This window comes from Nothobranchius furzeri, chromosome 10 (genome assembly GCF_043380555.1).
Source record: "Nothobranchius furzeri strain GRZ-AD chromosome 10, NfurGRZ-RIMD1, whole genome shotgun sequence".
Lineage (NCBI taxonomy): Eukaryota > Metazoa > Chordata > Actinopteri > Cyprinodontiformes > Nothobranchiidae > Nothobranchius > Nothobranchius furzeri.
The window spans coordinates 211528-229081 of record NC_091750.1 but is presented as its reverse complement, the minus strand read 5'-3'; the positions used below and the strand labels follow the sequence as shown (position 1 = coordinate 229081).

The following is a 17554-nucleotide window of genomic DNA, read 5'->3' as shown; positions in this document are numbered from 1 at the left end:
TGGGTCTGACTGAGGGCCTCCAGGAGAGAAGCCCAAACAAGACGCGCCCCGAGGAGCGTCTTGCCACATGTCAACACTGGGTCTGACTGAGCGCCTCCAGGAGAGAGGCCCAAGCAAGACGCGCCCCGAGGAGCGTCTTGACACATGTCAAAACTGGGTCTCACTGAGCGCCTCTGGGAGAGAGACCCAAGCAAGACGTGCCCCGAGGAGCGTCTTGCCACATGTCAACACTGGGTCTGACAGAGGGCCTCCAGGAGAGAGTCCCAAGCAATACGTGCCCCGATGAGCGTCTTGCCACATGTCACCACTGGGTCTGACTGAGCGCCTCCAGGAGAGAGGCCCAAGCAAGACGCGCCCCAAGGAGCGTCTTGCCACATGTCAACTCTGGGTCTGATTGAGGGCCTCCAGGAGAGAGGCCCAAGCAAGACGCCTCCCGAGGAGAGTCTTGCCACATGTCACCACTGGGTCTGACTGAGAGCCTCCAGGAGAGAGGCCCAAGCAAGACGCGCCCCGAGGAGCGTCTTGCCACATGTCAACACTGGGTCTGACTGAGCGCCTCCAGGAGAGAGGCCCAAGCAAGACGTGCCCCGAGGAGCGTCTTGCCACATGTCAACACTGGGTCTGACTGAGCGCCTCCGGGAGAGAGACCCAAGCAAGACGTGCCCCTAGGAGCGTCTTGCCACATTTAAACACTGGGTCTGACTGAGCGCCTCCAGGAGAGAGGCCCAAGCAACACGCGCCCCGAGGAGTGTCTTGCCACATGTCAACACTGGGTCTGACAGAGGGCCTCCAGGAGAGAGGCCCAAGCAACACGCGCACCCGAGGAGCGTCTTGCCATATGTCAACACTGGGTCTGACTGAGAGCCTCCAGGAGAGAGGCCCAAGCAAGACGCGCCCAGAGGAGCGTCTTGCCACATGTCAACACTGGGTCTGACTGAGCGCCTCCGGGAGAGAGGCCCAAGCAAGACGTGCCCCGAGGAGCGTCTTGCCACATGTCAACACTGGGTCTGACTGAGCGCCTCCGGGAGAGAGACCCAAGCAAGACGTGCCCCTAGGAGCGTCTTGCCACATTTAAACACTGGGTCTGACTGAGCGCCTCCAGGAGAGAGGCCCAAGCAACACGCGCCCCGAGGAGTGTCTTGCCACATGTCAACACTGGGTCTGACAGAGGGCCTCCAGGAGAGAGGCCCAAGCAACACGCGCACCCGAGGAGCGTCTTGCCATATGTCAACACTGGGTCTGACTGAGAGCCTCCAGGAGAGAGGCCCAAGCAAGACGTGCCCCGAGGAGCGTCTTGCCACATGTCAGCACTCGGTCTGACTGAGCGCCTCCAGGAGAGAGGCCCAAGCAAGAGGCGCCCCTAGGAGCGTATTGCCACATGTCAACACTGGGTCTGACAGCGGGCCTCCAGGAGAGAGGCCCAAGCAAGACGCGCCCCGAGGAGTGTCTTGCCACATGTCACCACTGGGTCTGACTGAGCGCCTCCAGGAGAGAGGCCCAAGCAAGACGTGCCCCGAGGAGCGTCTTGCCACGTGTCAACACTGGGTCTGATTGAGGGCCTCCAGGAGAGAGGCCCAAGCAATACGTGCCCCCAGGAGCGTCTAGCCACATGTCACCACTGGGTCTGACTGAGCGCCTCCAGGAGAGAGGCCCAAGCAATACGTGCCCCGAGGAGCGTCAGCCACATGTCAGGACTCGGTCTGACTGAGCGCCTGCAGGAGAGAGGCCCAAGCAAGACGCGCCCCGAGGAGCGTCTTGCCACATGTAACCACTGGGTCTGACTGAGAGCCTCCAGGAGAGAGGCCCAAGCAAGACGCGCCCCGAGGAGCGTCTTGCCACATGTCAACACTGGGTCTGACTGAGAGCCTCCAGGAGAGAGGCCCAAGCAGAACGCGCCCCGAGGAGCGTCTTGCCACATGTCAACACTGGGTCTGACTGAGCGCCTCCAGGAGAGAGGCCCAAGCAAGACGCGCCCCGAGGAGCGTCTTGCCACATGTCAACACTGGGTCTTACTGAGCGACTCCAGGAGAGAGGCCCAAGCAAGACGCGCCCCGAGGAGCGTCATGCCACATGTCACTACTCGGTCTGACTGAGAGCCTCCAGGAGAGAGGCCCAAGGAAGACGCGCCCCGAGGAGCGTCTTGCAACGTGTCAACACTGGGTCTGATTGAGGGCCTCCAGGAGAGAGGCCCAACCAAGACACGCCCCGAGGAGCGTCTTGCCACATGTCAACACTGGGTCTGACAGAGGGCCTCCAGGAGAGAGGCCCAAGCAATACGTGCCCCGAGGAGCGTCTTGCCACATGTCACCACTGGGTCTGACTGAGCGCCCCCAGGAGAGAGGCCCAAGCAAGACGCGCCCCGAGGAGCGTCTTGCCACATGTCAACAATGGGTCTGACTGAGCGCCTCCAGGAGAGAGGCCCAAGCAAGACGCGCCCCGAGGAGCGTCTTGCCACATGTCAACACTGGGTCTGACTGAGCGCCTCCAGGAGAGAGGCCCAAGCAAGAAGCGCCCCGAGGAGCGTCTTGCCACATGTCAACACTGGGTCTGACTGAGAGCCTCCAGGAGAGAGGCCCAAGCAGAACGCGCCCCGAGGAGCGTCTTGCCACATGTCAACACTGGGTCTGACTGAGCGCCTCCAGGAGAGAGGCCCAAGCAAGACGCGCCCCGAGGAGCGTCTTGCCACATGTCAACACTGGGTCTGACTGAGCGCCTCCAGGATAGAGGCCCAAGCAAGACGTGCCCCGAGGAGCGTCTTGCCACATGTCAACACTGGGTCTGACTGAGAGCCTCCAGGAGAGAGGCCCAAGCAGAACGCGCCCCGAGGAGCGTCTTGCCACATGTCAACACTGGGTCTGACTGAGCGCCTCCAGGAGAGAGGCCCAAGCAAGACGCGCCCCGAGGAGCGTCTTGCCACATGTCAACACTGGGTCTTACTGAGCGACTCCAGGAGAGAGGCCCAAGCAAGACGCGCCCCGAGGAGCGTCATGCCACATGTCACTACTCGGTCTGACTGAGAGCCTCCAGGAGAGAGGCCCAAGGAAGACGCGCCCCGAGGAGCGTCTTGCAACGTGTCAACACTGGGTCTGATTGAGGGCCTCCAGGAGAGAGGCCCAACCAAGACACGCCCCGAGGAGCGTCTTGCCACATGTCAACACTGGGTCTGACAGAGGGCCTCCAGGAGAGAGGCCCAAGCAATACGTGCCCCGAGGAGCGTCTTGCCACATGTCACCACTGGGTCTGACTGAGCGCCCACAGGAGAGAGGCCCAAGCAAGACGCGCCCCGAGGAGCGTCTTGCCACATGTCAACAATGGGTCTGACTGAGCGCCTCCAGGAGAGAGGCCCAAGCAAGACGCACCCCGAGGAGCGTCTTGCCACATGTCAACACTGGGTCTGACTGAGCGCCTCCAGGAGAGAGGCCCAAGCAAGAAGCGCCCCGAGGAGCGTCTTGCCACATGTCAACACTGGGTCTGACTGAGTGCCTCCAGGAGAGAGGCCCAAGCAAGACGTGCCCCGAGGAGCGTCTTGCCACATGTCAACACTGGGTCTGACTGAGCGCCTCCAGGAGAGAGGCCCAAGCAAGACGTGCCCCGAGGAGCGTCTTGCCACATGTCAACACTGGGTCTGACTGAGCGCCTCCAGGACAGAGGCCCAAGCAAGAAGCGCCCCGAGGAGCGTCTTGCCACATGTCAACAATGGGTCTGACTGAGGGCCTCCAGGAGAGAAGCCCAAGCAAGACGCGCCCCGAGGAGCGTCTTGCCACATGTCAACAATGGGTCTGACTGAGGGCCTCCAGGAGAGAGGCCCAAGCAAGACGCGCCCCGAGGAGCGTCTTGACACATGTCAACACTGGGTCTGACTGAGGGCCTCAATGAGAGAAGCCCAAGCAAGACGCACCCCGAGGAGCGTCTTGCCACATGTCAACACTGGGTCTGACAGAGGGCCTCCAGGAGAGAGGCCCAAGCAATACGTGCCCCGAGGAGCCTCTTGCCACATGTCACCACTGGGTCTGACTGAGCGCCTCCAGGAGAGAGGCCCAAGCAAGAAGCGCCCCGAGGAGCGTCTTGCCACATGTCAGCACTCGGTCTGACTGAGCGCATCCAGGAGAGAGGCCCAAGCAAGACGCGCCCCGAGGAGCGTCTTGCCACATGTCACCACTGGGTTTGACTGAGCGACTCCAGGAGAGAGGCCCAAGCAAGACGCGCCCCGAGGAGCGTCTTGCCACATGTCAACACTGGGTCTGACTGAGCTCCTCCAGGAGAGAGGCCCAAGCAAGACGCGCCCCGAGGAGCGTCTTGCCACATTTCAACACTGGGTCTGACTGAGCGCCTCCAGGAAAGAGGCCCAATCAAGACGCGCCCCGAGGAGCGTCTTGCCACATGTCAACACTGGGTCTGACTGAGCGCCTCCGGGAGAGAGACCCTAGCAAGACGTGCCCCGAGGAGCGTCTTGCCACATGTCACCACTGGGTCTGACTGAGCGCCTCCAGGAGAGAGGCCCAAGCAATACGCGCCCCGAGGAGCGTCTTGCCACATGTCACCACTGGGTCTGACTGAGCGCCTCCAGGAGAGAGGCCCAAGCATGATGCGCCCCGAGGAGCGTCTTGCCACATGTCAACACTGGGTCTGATTGAGGGCCTCCAGGAGAGAGGCCCAAGCAAGACGCGCCCCGAGGAGCGTCTTGCCACATGTCAACACTGGGTCTGACAGACGGCCTCCAGGAGAGAGGCCCAAGCAAGACGCACCCCGAGGAGCGTCTTGCCACATGTCACCTCTGGTTCTGACCGAGTGCCTCCAGGAGAGAGGCCCAAGCAAGACGCGCCCCGAGGAGCGTCTTGCCATATGTCAGCACTCGGTCTGACTGAGCGCCTCCAGGAGAGAGGCCCAAGCAAGACGCGCCCCGAGGAGCGTCTTGCCACATGTCAACAATGGGTCTGACTGAGGGCCTCCAGGAGAGAAGCCCAAGCAACACGCGGCCCGAGGAGCGTCTTGCCACCTGTCAGCACTCGGTCTGACTGAGCGCCTCTAGGAGAGAGGCCCAAGCAAGACGCGCCCCGAGGAGCGTCTTGCCACATGTCAACAATGGGTCTGACTGAGGGCCTCCAGGAGAGAAGCCCAAGCAAGACGCGCCCCGAGGAGCGTCTTGCCACATGTCAGCACTCGGTCTGACTGAGCGCGTCCAGGAGAGAGGCCCAAGCAAGACGCGCCCTGAGGAGCATCTTGACACATGTCAACACTGGGTCTGACAGAGGGCCTCCGGGAGAGAGGCCCAAGCAATACTCGCCCCGAGGAGTGTCTTGCCACATGTCACCACTGGGTCTGACTGAGCGCCTCCAGGAGAGAGGCCCAAGCAAGACGCGCCCCGAGGAGCGTCTTGCCACATGTCAACACTGGGTCTGACTGAGCGCCTCCAGGAGAGAGGCCCAAGCAAGACGCGCCCCGAGGAGCATATTGTCACATGTCAACACTGGGTCTGACTGAGCGCCTCCAGGAGAGAGGCCCCAGCAAGACGCGCCCCGGGGAGCGTATTGCCACATGTCAACACTGGGTCTGACTGAGCGCCTCCAGGAGAGAGGCCCAAGCAAGACGCGCCCCGAGGAGCGTCTTGACACATGTCACCACTGGGTCTGACTGAGGGCCTCAATGAGAGAAGCCCAAGCAAGACGCGCCCCGAGGAGCGTCTTGCCACATGTCAACACTGGGTCTGACAGAGGGCCTCCAGGAGAGAGGCCCAAGCAATACGTGCCCCGAGGAGCGTCTTGCCACATGTCACCACTGGGTCTGACTGAGCGCATCCAGGAGAGAGGCCCAAGCAAGACGCGCCCCGAGGAGCGTCTTGCCACATGTCAACACTGGGTCTGACTGAGCGCCTCCAGGAGAGAGGCCCAAGCAAGACGCGCCCCGAGGAGCGTCTTGCCACATGTCAACACTGGGTCTGACTGAGCGCCTCCAGGAGAGAGGCCCAAGCAAGACGCGCCCCGAGGAGTGTCTTGCCACATGTCAACACTGGGTCTGACAGAGGGCCTCCAGGAGAGAGGCCCAAGTAACACGCGCCCCGAGGAGCGTCTTGCCATATGTCACCACTGGGTCTGACTGAGCGCCTCCAGGAGAGAGGCCCAAGAAAGATGCGCCCCGAGGAGCGTCTTGCCACATGTCAGCACTCGGTCTGACTGAGCGCCTCCAGGAGAGAGGCCCAAGCAAGACGCGCCCCTAGGAGAGTCTTGCCACATGTCAACACTGGGTCTGACAGCGGGCCTCCAGGAGAGAGGCCCAAGCAAGACGCGCCCCGAGGAGTGTCTTGCCACATGTCACCACTGGGTCTGACTGAGCGCCTCCAGGAGAGAGGCCCAAGCAAGACGCACCCCGAGGAGCGTCATGCCACATGTCACTACTCGATCTGACTGAGCGCCTCCAGGAGAGAGGCCCAAGCAAGAGGCGCCCCGAGGAGCGTCTTGCCACGTGTCAACACTGGGTCTGATTGAGGGCCTCCAGGAGAGAGGCCCAAGCAAGACGCGCCCCGAGGAGCGTCTTGCCACATGTCAACACTGGGTCTGACAGAGGGCCTCCAGGAGAGAGGCCCAAGCAATACGTGCCCCGAGGAGCGTCTAGCCACATGTCACCACTGGGTCTGACTGAGCGCCTCCAGGAGAGAGGCCCAAGCAAGACGCGCCCCGAGGAGCGTCTTGCCACATGTCAACACTTGGTCTGACAGAGGGCCTCCAGGAGAGAGGCCCAAGCAATACGTGCCCCGAGGAGCGTCTTGACACATGTCAACACTGGGTCTGACAGAGGGCCTCCAGGAGAGAGGCCCAAGCAATACGTGCCCCGAGGAGCGTCTTGCCACATGTCAACACTGGGTCTGACAGAGGGCCTCCAGGAGAGAGGCCCAAGCAATACGTGCCCCGAGGAGCGTCTAGCCACATGTCACCACTGGGTCTGACTGAGCTCCTCCAGGAGAGAGGCCCAAGCAAGACGTGCCCCGAGGAGCGCCTTGCCACATGTCAACACTGGGTCTGACTGAGCGCCTCCAGGAGAGAGGCCCAAGCAATACGTGCCCCGAGGAGTGTCTGGCCACATGTCACCACTGGGTCTGACTGAGCGCCTCCAGGAGAGAGGGCCAAGCAAGACGCGCCCCGAGGAGCGTCTTTCCACATGTCAACACTTGGTCTGACAGAGGGCCTCCAGGAGAGAGGCCCAAGCAATACGTGCCCCGAGGAGCGTCTTGACACATGTCAACACTGGGTCTGACAGAGGGCCTCCAGGAGAGAGGCCCAAGCAATACGTGCCCCGAGGAGCGTCTTGCCACATGTCAACACTGGGTCTGACAGAGGGCCTCCAGGAGAGAGGCCCAAGCAATACGTGCCCCGAGGAGCGTCTAGCCACATGTCACCACTGGGTCTGACTGAGCGCCTCCAGGAGAGAGGCCCAAGCAAGACGTGCCCCGAGGAGCGTCTTGCCACATGTCATCACTGGGTCTGACTGAGCGCCTCCAGGAGAGAGGCCCAAGCAAGAAGCGCCCCGAGGAGCGTCTTGCCACATGTCAACAATGGGTCTGACAGAGGGCCTCCAGGAGAGAGGCCCAAGCAAGACGTGCCCCGAGCAGTGTCTTGCCACATGTCAACACTGGGTCTGACTGAGCCCCTCCAGGAGAGAGGCCCAAGCAAGACGTGCCCCGAGGAGCGTCTTGACACATGTCAACACTGGGTCTGACTGAGGGCCTCAATGAGAGAAGCCCAAGCAAGACGCGCCCCGAGGAGTGTCTTGCCAAATTTCACCACTGGGTCTGGCTGAGCGCCTCCAGGAGAGAGGCCCAAGTAAGACGCGCCCCGAGGAGCGTCTTGCCACATGTCAACACTGGGTCTGACTGAGCGCCTCCAGGAGAGAGGCCCAAGGAAGACGTGCCCCAAGGAGCGTCTTGCCAAATGTCAACACTTGGTCTGACTAAGCGCCTCCAGGAGAGAGGCCCAAGCAAGAAGCGCCCCGAGGAGCGTCTTGCCACATGCAAACAATGGGTCTGACAGAGGGCCTTCCGGAGAGAGGCCCAAGCAATACGTGCCCCGAGGAGCGTCTTGCCACATGTCAACACTGGGTCTGACAGAGGGCCTCCAGGAGAGAGGTACAAGCAATACGTGCCCCGAGGAGCGTCTAGCCACATGTCACCACTGGGTCTGACTGAGCGCCTCCAGGAGAGAGGCCCAAGCAAGACGTGCCCCGAGGAGCGTCTTGCCACATGTCAACACTGGGTCTGACTGAGCGCCTCCAGGAGAGAGGCCCAAGCAATACGTGCCCCGAGGAGCGTCTTGCCACATGTCACCACTGGGTCTGACTGAGCGCCTCCAGGAGAGAGGCCCAAGCAAGACGCGCCCCGAGGAGCGTCTTGCCACATGTCAACACTTGGTCTGACAGAGGGCCTCCAGGAGAGAGGCCCAAGCAATACGTGCCCCGAGGAGCGTCTTGACACATGTCAACACTGGGTCTGACAGAGGGCCTCCAGGAGAGAGGCCCAAGCAATACGTGCCCCGAGGAGCGTCTTGCCACATGTCAACACTGGGTCTGACAGAGGGCCTCCAGGAGAGAGGCCCAAGCAATACGTGCCCCGAGGAGCGTCTAGCCACATGTCACCACTGGCTCTGACTGAGCGCCTCCAGGAGAGAGGCCCAAGCAAGACGTGCCCCGAGGAGCGTCTTGCCACATGTCATCACTGGGTCTGACTGAGCGCATCCAGGAGAGAGGCCCAAGCAAGAAGCGCCCCGAGGAGCGTGTTGGGTATTTTTATAAATGTACCTTTTTGAGACCTAAAAGATGCCCATTACACATCATGAATCTCTGTGTTGGTATGTTCATAAAAAGGTTGAGCAAAGATGTTAATTGAGAGAACTCTGTAACTTGAGAAGGTCCGCCTTCTCCCCCCATCCATTTGGTGAATAAAGCCCCTGAAGAACTGGGAGCACAGGGGAGTGACGTGGGGGAAGCCTCGGAGGAGGTTTCTCTGCGTTAACTCTCCATGCATTTGGAGACTCAGGGTAAAATGTCTTCCTTGTTGTCATGTGGGTTTATTTCAGGTTCCAGGGTTATGGAGGTTAAGTATTATCTACCAGATAATTGCAGAATGCAGGTATACAGAGCAGGTGAGGATAAAGCTTTGAGGCTGAAGCAGAATGGGGCCTGGTTGAGCTACACACATGGACATTACAAATAATCAATTTACTCTCTCTCTCTATCAAAGGGTGTGTCGTCCTTTAAGGTAATATGGGATAAAATCAAATTACCTAACAAGTGGTGGAGGATGCGGGCAAGGCAGAGCCGTCGATGGGAAGCTGGCTTCGGGGAGCCGTACAGGCGCCACTTACCTCATCAAAGCCCGGGGAACTAAAATTGTTTCACCGGCCGGCTTTTTAGCCTTGCAGGCAGATTCCCATTCAAGCTCTCGCCTTCCCGAACTCAGGACGAAATTACCACGGAGAGTAGGTTAATTCATTAATTCATTAAGCTAATTCAGTAATTTGTGTCTGTTTCTTTAACCACTGGCAGTGTGGTTTGAGTTGATTGAGGAGGGCCAGTTGCGGCCGTGTGTGTGTGTGAACCTCTTGAGTGTATGAGAAAGTTGATGACCGGAAAAAGACGTGTGAGATTGTTTTGGCTAAAATTGGTTTGAGTCTGTTTCTGGTAAGGGGAGACTGTGGATCAGCTCTGGTGAGCTCTGGAGAGCAGAGTTCCGGTGGGAGTTCGCTTCGCAGTCTGGCAGCTGAATAGCACACTGGGTGAGTAAAAATTAATTGCACTTTTTGTTTTTAACCGTTGGCAGTGTGATTTAAGATTGATGGTGGTGACTGACATTCACGCACAAAAAGACGTTTTTGTGTCCAGCTAGGGGTTGCACATGTAAACCGTGGGGTTGCATTGAAACGTGAACCGGGCTGTATTCCTGCCTTGAAGAGGAGGTTTTAATAAGTCTTGTGTCTGCGTGCACAGGGCGTCCCGCAGAGCTGTGGGTAGTAATTACAGGTGAATGTTCAGGTGCACCTAAAACTGTTGCTAAACCAGCGCTGCATTAAAGCAGCCGCGGATGGTTAATACACGCAGCATGTAAGTGCTGGTGTCGATTGGAGTGGTTTGATGCTGAAATCACACTGCCGCAGGGAATTGTTTAAATATTTTATGGTGCAACAAGGTACACAAAATTTGATTGGCTTAAAAGATCTTAAATCGGTCTAAAATTCCCGGTCTGTGTTATTTGTGTTGTGATTTTTCTGGTGCCATGGGGCTGCGTTCCATTTTTGTGGGTGGACTTGCCGGTTTCCGTGTTGTGTATTGTTGAAAGGTGACGCTGAGGACTGGCATGTTAATTTCTGACAGAGTTTTGCTCCATCTGTGTATGAGTAAAGGTTTTGGGCCTAACCGGATCTGGTCTGATCTGGGGGGGTTGTGTCCAAGTTCTGAATGTGTGTGAGTGAAAGCCTGCAGGTCAGTTTCTGTGTGTGTGTGAGTGTGAGAGAAGTTTTGGGCCGAAGTTCTGAAGCCTGAATGTGTGTATCTCGGCCAAGATCTCTGAATGAATGAAAGGTCCCATTACATGACAATGTGTGTGACTGAGGCTTTGAGCCTAGTTTGTTCTGTGTGAAACCTGCAGATTCTAGATGGTCTATGTTCTATGTTTCTGTTTTGTTCTGTGTTGTCTTGTTCTTTATTCTGTACATGTATGAATAACACTAACATCCTGTGATGTGTAAGTGTGGGTCAGAAGGCTCAGGTGTGTGTGTGTATGTGGTTCCTAAGAGAAGCTGGAGAAATACAAGAAAGGAAAAGGAGGGGTGAAGGTTTGAGGGGGTGTATGAAGAGACAACGAAGTGTTATGGGGGATGGTTTTGATAAGGCTGCAGGCCACTAACTGTTTGATGGTTTGGTTAGGAAGAAATGAGAGGTTAGCAGAGAAGGTTAAGGAAAAAAGCAGACAGATGGAGAAAAGACAGAATTAAAGAAATGGTTGAGGAAAAGAGAGAAGGCAAATAGACAGTTTAAAGAAATGGTTGAGGAAAAGAGAGAAGGCAAAAAGGAAGTTTTAAAGAAATGTTTGAGGTGTGATGATTAACTAAATACTATCTGAAAAAGTCATTGCTTTTATCTGCATGATAACTCGTACTGAACTAGTAAACAAAATGACTTACATAGATAGAATGTTAAGGAAATACAGTTAAGCAGGGATAAAGACATCCATCCTCTAACTCCTTCAGCTTCACAGGCTGAATGGTTGCCCAAATAAGATGGAGATGATTCACGCGATTGCCTCAAGTTAAATTAGATATTCTGGTCTACAGGCCTTTTATTATTTTATTAAAATAAATAAATACTCTTTCTAAAAGATCATGTAGTTAGACTTAAGTAGTTCCCCTAATCATTTATTGAGGAATTTGACCCCAAATTACAGAATTAGAAGGGAAAATTCATGATTTTGTGTTTTAAGAGGCACATAACCTTATAACTAGCTTATGCCATTTTAAAATGACAGACTCTTTGCTTATAGCGCTGGTAGATTAGCTGTGCAGCAGCTACTCTGGATCCGACGATACCTTTTGCTCATGAACCAAGATTAAAAATACAACTTTTCAGTTTTACTTTAGTGGGTTATGATCTTAGGTAAATAGAATTCTAAACTATGCAGTAACAGTTTTTTATCTCAGCATTTTATCATATGACTAAATCATGTTAAACTTGGTGTTTCTGCCATAAGACTGGCTTTACAGGAGGGTGTTTAGATTTTTTATGAACCGTAAAAACTTCCCGTTAAATGTGTCTTATCGACCATTGATAGATTTAATTTAATAACATGATTGAATCAACACGGTGCTAGATTTTTCCTGTATGCTATTTCTATGCAAATCTTGTTTGAAATGTAAACATCAACTCAGCCCCTACAGACCATAATGCTGATCGTAGTATGTTATTTTACTCAACAGTAAGGCTGTTTTGTAACTATTTCAACATTTGAGCTATTACCATCATTTATTTTCTGTTTGGGTTATAAGGTTTAATAAATCTGAGTGACTTCCTTTTGATTAATTTAGATCCTGTAAATGTGTGAGAACCCTACCTCCACAGGAGGGGGTGGTGTAACTGATAAAGTTTTGATTACCTTACAAGGTGGAGATGGGCTGGTTCATTTAAATTAGAATGCCTTTTGCCTGAATGCAAATGTGTGAGCCTAAGCAGCTAAATCAAGGCTAGACTAGAAGACTCTAGGGTCCTTTTGTGAAAAACCTCTTTGAAGCCTCTGTGACGTGATTGTGTAAACTCCGCCTTAGTGTGATAGAATCTCTGATTAACTCCTTTTGAGACAAGCTAGTTTTAAAGAATTTGGATGTGTTTTATTTTTTTTGTGAAAATTTAGGACAGACCATATCTGACTATTTTCATGCTAAACCAGACATCAATGTTTATTAATTTAAACAATTAGGCAGCACAACTTTTGGGTACACTGTTTTCCTAAATGCAAATTGTTCCCTAGGCAAGACAGGCTGGGAGACTCCTTGATTTGTGTCCTGCTGTGATGTGATGATGGGAACTCGATTAACAGGTGATAAAGATCAGTGGCTGGCTGCATTGGTTCCTGCAGAAAACATCAGAGGACACAGATCAGGGACAAGACGCTTTGTGCCCCATTGACCCTCAACAACCAGGAAGGTATTGTGATTGCAACACAAGATGGTTTGCTATGTCCTGTCCTGATACTCTCCGAATGCAGGAATGGCTCAGACTCAGGAGAAGAGTGTCGATGAAAAGACTTCAGAGGATCTGAGTTCCTTTGAGCAAGCAGCTGTGGAAGTTGAACGCATGTCTAACAGAATGCAAATTGGTCTGTGCCTGTGGCATCCTGCTGTGGGTCTTTGAAACGTTTGTGACTTGTAGGTGTGTTGAAAAGGAGGTGGAGCCCACAATCCAAGATGGAGGAAGCACGAAAGACGTGGCTAACTGCTGACTTGCAGTCCAAGACGGAAGTGATACAAACCACCGTCACCGGCTGAGCTAATGTTAAACCACAAACCAAGTGGATCAGTTAGCCCAAACCGGTACCAACCTGTAAGCTGATGTAAAACCACAAAACCCGCTGTGGGCCAGTCAGCTCTCTCAGGAAGTGACCTGCGTCGACACGTCAGCGGGACGACGCAAAGCTGAGAGCACAGTGTGACCGAGATATCACACCTGAACTGGAGATGAGGTGCAGAGGTCAAACACCAACTTCAGGAGGGAACCAGAACTGCAGGTCAGCCAGCCACAGAAAACTCAAAACCTGTGACACCTGTTCAGTCCTACAAGCGATCGATTGCAGCACAGGAGGTAACGACGGATGTGGAGCAGAAGATCCACAAGTGTTTGATGACAAATGATATGGGTTACTTTAATAAAGCTAGGAATTCAAGATTATTATGTAGGTTTTGGTGTCTAGATTATTCATTCCTAATTCCAGGTTTTAACTCTTGCTCTGGGTTTTGTTGACAGGATAATCATTGCTCAAAGGTAGCATTCAGGGGGGATAAGTTAATGAAGCTAGAAATACAGGATAAAATTGGGTTTGATGTCTGGTTTAATGTTGAACTAAAATCTGATTGATTAATTGGTCATTTCAAATTCCAGGTTAGGTGTTTCCTAATTTCATGTTAATGTTGTTTTATTGGTTTAATCTTTTATTGCTCAAAAAGTCACATCAGGAGGGAATGTTGGGTATTTTTATAAATGTACCTTTTTGAGACCTAAAAGATGCCCATTACACATCATGAATCTCTGTGTTGGTATGTTCATAAAAAGGTTGAGCAAAGATGTTAATTGAGAGAACTCTGTAACTTGAGAAGGTCCGCCTTCTCCCCCCATCCATTTGGTGAATAAAGCCCCTGAAGAACTGGGAGCACAGGGGAGTGACGTGGGGGAAGCCTCGGAGGAGGTTTCTCTGCGTTAACTCTCCATGCATTTGGAGACTCAGGGTAAAATGTCTTCCTTGTTGTCATGTGGGTTTATTTCAGGTTCCAGGGTTATGGAGGTTAAGTATTATCTACCAGATAATTGCAGAATGCAGGTATACAGAGCAGGTGAGGATAAAGCTTTGAGGCTGAAGCAGAATGGGGCCTGGTTGAGCTACACACATGGACATTACAAATAATCAATTTACTCTCTCTCTCTATCAAAGGGTGTGTCGTCCTTTAAGGTAATATGGGATAAAATCAAATTACCTAACAGAGCGTCTTGCCACATTTCAACAATGGGTCTGACAGAGGGCCTCCAGGAGAGAGGCCCAAGCAAGACGTGCCCCGAGCAGTGTCTTGCCACATGTCAACACTGTGTCTGACTGAGCGCCTCCAGGAGAGAGGCCCAAGCAAGACGTGCCCCGAGGAGCGTCTTGACACATGTCAACACTGGGTCTGACTGAGGGCCTCAATGAGAGAAGCCCAAGCAAGACGCGCCCCGAGGAGTGTCTTGCCAAATTTCACCACTGGGTCTGGCTGAGCGCCTCCAGGAGAGAGGCCCAAGTAAGACGCGCCCCGAGGAGCGTCTTGCCACATGTCAACACTGGGTCTGACTGAGCGCCTCCAGGAGAGAGGCCCAAGCAAGACGTGCCCCAAGGAGCGTCTTGCCAAATGTCAACACTGGGTCTGACTGAGCGCCTCCAGGAGAGAGGCCCAAGCAAGAAGCGCCCCGAGGAGCGTCTTGCCACATGCAAACAATGGGTCTGACTGAGGGCCTCCAGGAGAGAAGCCCAAGCAAGACGCGCCCCGAGGAGCGTCTTGTCACATGTCAACAATGGGTCTGACTGAGCGCCTCCAGGAGAGAGGCCCAAGCAATACGTGCCCCGAGGAGCGTCTTGACACATGTCAACACTGGGTCTGACAGAGGGCCTCCAGGAGAGAGGCCCAAGCAATACGTGCCCCGAGGAGCGTCTTGCCACATGTCAACACTGGGTCTGACAGAGGGCCTCCAGGAGAGAGGCCCAAGCAATACGTGCCCCGAGGAGCGTCTAGCCACATGTCACCACTGGGTCTGACTGAGCGCCTCCAGGAGAGAGGCCCAAGCAAGACGTGCCCCGAGGAGCGTCTTGCCACATGTCAACACTGGGTCTGACTGAGCGCCTCCAGGAGAGAGGCCCAAGCAATACGTGCCCCGAGGAGCGTCTAGCCACATGTCACCACTGGGTCTGACTGAGCGCCTCCAGGAGAGAGGCCCAAGCAAGACGCGCCCCGAGGAGCGTCTTGCCACATGTCAACACTTTGTCTGACAGAGGGCCTCCAGGAGAGAGGCCCAAGCAATATGTGCCCCGAGGAGCGTCTTGACACATGTCAACACTGGGTCTGACAGAGGGCCTCCAGGAGAGAGGCCCAAGCAATACGTGCCCCGAGGAGCGTCTTGCCACATGTCAACACTGGGTCTGACAGAGGGCCTCCAGGAGAGAGGCCCAAGCAATACGTGCCCCGAGGAGCGTCTAGCCACATTTCACCACTGGGTCTGACTGAGCGCCTCCAGGAGAGAGGCCCAAGCAAGACGTGCCCCGAGGAGCGTCTTGCCACATGTCATCACTGGGTCTGACTGAGGGCCTCCAGGAGAGAGGCCCAAGCAAGAAGCGCCCCGAGGAGCGTCTTGCCACATGTCAACAATGGGTCTGACAGAGGGCCTCCAGGAGAGAGGCCCAAGCAAGACGTGCCCCGAGCAGTGTCTTGCCACATGTCAACACTGGGTCTGACTGAGCGCCTCCAGGAGAGAGGCCCAAGCAAGACGTGCCCCGAGGAGCGTCTTGACACATGTCAACACTGGGTCTGACTGAGGGCCTCAATGAGAGAAGCCCAAGCAAGACGCGCCCCAAGGAGCGTCTTGCCAAATGTCAACACTGGGTCTGACTGAGCGCCTCCAGGAGAGAGGCCCAAGCAAGACGCGCCCCGAGGAGAGTCTTGCCACATGTCAACACTGGGTCTGATTGAGCGCCTCCGGGAGAGAGGCCCAAGCAAGACGCGCCCCGAGGAGTGTCTTGCCACATGTCACCACTGGGTCTGAATGAGCGACTCCAGGAGAGAGGCCCAAGCAAGACGCGCCCCGAGGAGCGTCATGCCACATGTCACTACTCGGTCTGACAGAGATTCTGCAGGAGAGAGGCCCAAGCAAGACGCGCCCCGAGGAGCGTCTTGCCACATGTCAACACTGGGTCTGACTGAGCGCCTCCAGGAGAGAGGCCCAAGCAAGACGCGCCCCGAGGAGAGTCTTGCCACATGTCAACACTGGGTCTGACTGAGCGCCTCCATGAGAGAAGCCCCAGCAAGACGCGCCCCGAGGAGCGTCTTGCCACATGTCAACACTGGGTCTGACAGAGGGCCTCCGGGAGAGAGGCCCAAGCAAGACGCGCCCCGAGGAGCGTATTGCCACATGTCAACAATGGGTCTGACTGAGGGCCTCCAGGAGAGAAGCCCAAGCAAGACGCGCCCCGAGGAGCGTCTTGCCACATGTCAGCACTCGGTCTGACTGAGAGCCTCCAGGAGAGAGGCCCAAGGAAGACGCGCCCCGAGGAGCGTCTTGCCACATGTCAACACTGGGTCTGACGAGCGCCTCCAGGAGAGAGGCCCAAGCAAGACGCGCCCCGAGGAGCGTCTTGCCACATGTCAACACTGGGTCTGACTGAGCGCCTCCAGGAGAGAGGCCCAAGCAAGACGCGCCCCGAGGAGCGTCTTGCCACATGTCAACACTGGGTCTGACTGAGCGCCTCCAGGAGAGAGGCCCAAGCAAGACGCGCCCCGAGGAGCGTCTTGCCACATGTCAACACTGGGTCTGACTGAGCTCCTCCATGAGAGAAGCCCCAGCAAGACGCGCCCCGAGGAGCGTCTTGCCACTTGTCAACACTGGGTCTGACTGAGCGCCTCCAGGAGAGAGGCCCAAGCAAGACGCGCCCCGAGGAGCGTCTTGACACATGTCAACACTGGGTCTGACAGAGGGCCTCCGGGAGAGAGGCCCAAGCAAGACGCGCCCCGAGGAGTGTCTTGCCACATGTCACCACTGGGTCTGACTGAGCGACTCCAGGAGAGAGGCCCAAGCAAGACGCGCCCCGAGGAGCGTCATGCCACATGTCACTACTCGGTCTGACTGAGAGCCTGCAGGAGAGAGGCCCAAGGACGACACGCCCCGAGGATCGTCTTGCAACGTGTCAACACTGGGTCTGATTGAGGGCCTCCAGGAGAGAGGCCCAACCAAGACGCGCCCCGAGGAGCGTCTTGCCACATTTCAACAATGGGTCTGACTGAGGGCCTCCAGGAGAAAAGCCCAAGCAAGACGCGCCCCGAGGAGCGTCTTGCCACATGTCAGCACTCGGTCTGACTGAGAGCCTCCAGGAGAGAGGCCCAAGGAAGACGCGCCCCGAGGAGCAACTTGCAACGTGTCAACACTGGGTCTGATTGAGAGCCTCCAGGAGAGAGGCCCAATCAAGACGCGCCCCGAGGAGCGTCTTGCCACATGTCAACACTGGGTCTGACACAGGGCCTCCAGGAGAGAGGCCCAAGCAATACGAGCCCCGAGGAGTGTCTTGCCACATGTC

The 17554-nt window shown here is 55.5% G+C and overlaps 1 long non-coding RNA gene across 1 annotated transcript; it reads left to right on the top strand.

Annotated features, from left to right (window-relative positions):
• Nucleotides 1-8497: 8497 nt before the first annotated feature.
• LOC139072071 (uncharacterized) lies at nt 8498-13983 on the top strand. Its single transcript, XR_011521680.1, has 2 exons — nt 8498-9761; nt 12503-13983. It is a non-coding gene; the product is annotated as an uncharacterized lncRNA (long non-coding RNA).
• The last annotated feature ends 3571 nt before the right edge of the window (nt 13984-17554 follow it).